Consider the following 3,223-nt stretch of genomic DNA (forward strand, 5'->3'; position numbering starts at 1 on the left):
ATGATGATGATGATGATGATGACGATGACGATGGTGGTAGGGATAATGATGATGGTGATGATGATGATGATGATTGCGTCTTCTTGAGAGATAGCTGACCTGTCAATACACACACCACACAACATCACAGTCCAATCAATTCGTTGATGAGCCCTCAGATGACTGTTAAGACAGCTTGCTGACTGTCACAGGTATTATTCAAGTTTCTTCTAAATCTTTGTCCTTTGGAATATGATTCTGAATGAATATTTTGTGTACTAGCATATGCTTTTGAAGTGCAGATGTTGTCTTACAACTTTTGTGACATATAACAAAAGTCCTAAGAGGCGGTTGGTGAAATACCTACCGGAGCATTTCAATTTTCATGTGACTTCATATGATTCATGTATCCTGCTTTGGTAATAGAACATAATCACATTTAATGAATATCCAATGTTCACTGTTGATTACAGTTGCAGTCGTTCCTTTGCGACAGGTCCTTTTAAGTTCAGAGTGCTGAATCATCTTTTCCTCCCAAGCATTGCAACCAATCCTAACAGCACCTCTTCACTTATTCCGATCTAGTACACCAGTTTCCCACTCAATTTTTTTCATGTCTAGTTTCTTCAGGTTTTCCTTCATACAGTTTTTATACCTTTTCCTCGGCTTGTGATCGCCTACCAGAGTTGAGCTCATCATAAAAAGACGCTTTGGCAATCGCTCGTCAATTATTCTTATAACAAGTCCAGTCCATCTAATTTGAGCCATGATAACACATTCAATTGAGTTACAACGTGCCATGCACAAAACTTCTATATATGGTATGAAGTATTCTCACTTAACTCCTAAGTGGTCTCTGTCTCTCTTGAATAAAGAGGTGCAGTCAATACGCTTTATAGACATTAATTTTTGTCTGCAGGAAATGCCTCCATCCGCCCATACCCGCTTTTCGAGCTTTCCAAATGCAACACTCTCCTTCCCTATTCGATAGTATATCTCTGCATTAAGACCACCATCTCTTGACAATGTGCTTCCAAAGTAAACAAAGATGTCAACGACTTCTAATCTTGCTCCATTCACAAAAATGCTTGGTTCAGAATATGTTTGTCCCGGCATAGGAGTAAACATTACTTTGGTTTTTCCCCTGACTACTTGTAAGTCCCAAATGTACACTTTCAGAGGAAAATCTGTTCATTATATGTTGCTTATCCACCCCCTCTGAGTGTTGCAACACATCAGCATTATCAGCATGAAGTAATTCTCTATCAATTGTCTTGAAAGTCTTTGCTTTGCAGCTAAACTGGATCAAATTAAGATGCTACCAGTTGTCTGAATCTGATTGCGATTCTCCAGTTGCAATCCTTGAAAACATACCAAAACAATATAGCAAAATAAATACAGAAAAGTGTAGGTGCAGCCATATTTCCGTTTGACACCGTTGTCCACCAAAAATTCATGAGAAGGCTCACTATTAAAGATTACCTGAGCTTTCATATTTCTATATAGTTCCTTAAAGATGCTCACAAAATATGTTCGGAAACTAAGTTTACACAAAACAATCCACAGTGCCTCTGTTCACTGTGTCAAATGCTTATTTAAATCTATGAAGACCTGATATATCTGAATTTGTTCCTCTAAGCATATCTCCTGAACCTGCCTCACAGAAAATATCATGTCCATTTTTTCTGGGTCAGGTCTGAAACCGCACTGTTCTTCCAGAATCATATGTGGACACACATTCTCAACGAGATGTTCTAACATGATCCATGAATGTATCTTTATGGTGTGTGTCAGGAGAGTTATCCCTCTAGAATCACTACACACTGCTTTTTGGACCCTTACCTTTGTATACAGATATTAGAATGTCACTTATCCATTCCTGTGGCATAGAAGATTAATTCCAAACCCGAGTCATCAAGATATGAATTTCAGAGGAAATATGATCCTCACCTGCTTTCAGAAATTCAATTGGAATACCATCCAATCCAGGAGCTTTACCTGATCTCAGTTTACATAATTTACTAATTCAATGGAAGGTATATTGTTCATGTGTTGTACAATCTCTTTTTGCGGAATGTTGTTTATGATATGTATGTTCACAACAGACGGATTATGAAAAAGGTCTACAGGCCGCCTGTACTTCCTCAGACAAATTTCTCCCCCAAGTGTATTTAAACCTCCTGGGTTTTTTTTGCAAATTTGCTTTCTGAGACTTGTACAACATTTCTAGTTGCACCTTGTTCTTAGGGTATGGGTCACGAAGCTTTTCATAAGTGGATCGCTTTGTTGCTAAAGGCTCGTTTATCACTGTAACAAAGGAATAAAACCAGTCTCGGTACTGTCCCTTCTTAAAACCTAACACCTCTGATACAATTTTATATAGTTCATCCCGAAAAGTTTTGCCATGAACCTTCAAAATGAACATCGCTGCGTCTCTCCTGAAATAAATGCAAAACTTGTGGTCGTTTTAGCTGCGCTTCATCAATTCTCTTTGGTACTCGTACACCTGCACTAAGAATTTTCTTGCGGAATCTGAATTCGAACTTGGCCCTCACCAACCTGTGACCAGTATCAAAATTAGCACCTCGCAATTCTCTGAGACTTCACAGATGTTGTAAGACAACTTTCCGAGTTAATACAAAGTCAATCATGTGACCTTGCTTTGATCTTGGGGGAATCCAGGTAACTTTATACTTTAACTTATAATTAACGAAAGTATTCTCAACCACCGAATCTACCTCAGAGCACACATGTGGCAGATGCAACCTATTGTTGTTCATTTATCCTATTCTGTAACACTCAAGTATATTCCAAGAAGCATAGTCTCTACAGCGCGTTTCATTAAATTCACCAAGCACAACTAGCTTCTCATTCAAAGGAACTGACGGAATACTTCTTCTAAACTTCATAAAATGCATGGATATTTTCCTCAGTAGATGAAAGTGAAGGAGTATAGATAGAGAAAACAGTTACAAAACGTCTACAAGAAAGTGGGATCCGGATTTCCATTATGCGTTTATTTATGCATTGTTTTTGTTCTTGGTCTTTTAGCATAATCATTCCTACTCTAGGCACAAGAGCCGAAATATTTCGGGAGGGGCCAGTCGATTGGATCGACCTCAGTACGCAACTGGTACTTAATTTATCAGCCCCAACATAGTGAAAGGCAAAGTCAACCTCGGCTGAATTTGAACCCAGAACGTAAAGACAACGGAATACCACTAAGCATTTCGCCCTGCATGCT

This window comes from Octopus bimaculoides, chromosome 15 (genome assembly GCF_001194135.2).
Source record: "Octopus bimaculoides isolate UCB-OBI-ISO-001 chromosome 15, ASM119413v2, whole genome shotgun sequence".
NCBI classification, from domain to species: Eukaryota; Metazoa; Mollusca; class Cephalopoda; order Octopoda; family Octopodidae; genus Octopus; species Octopus bimaculoides.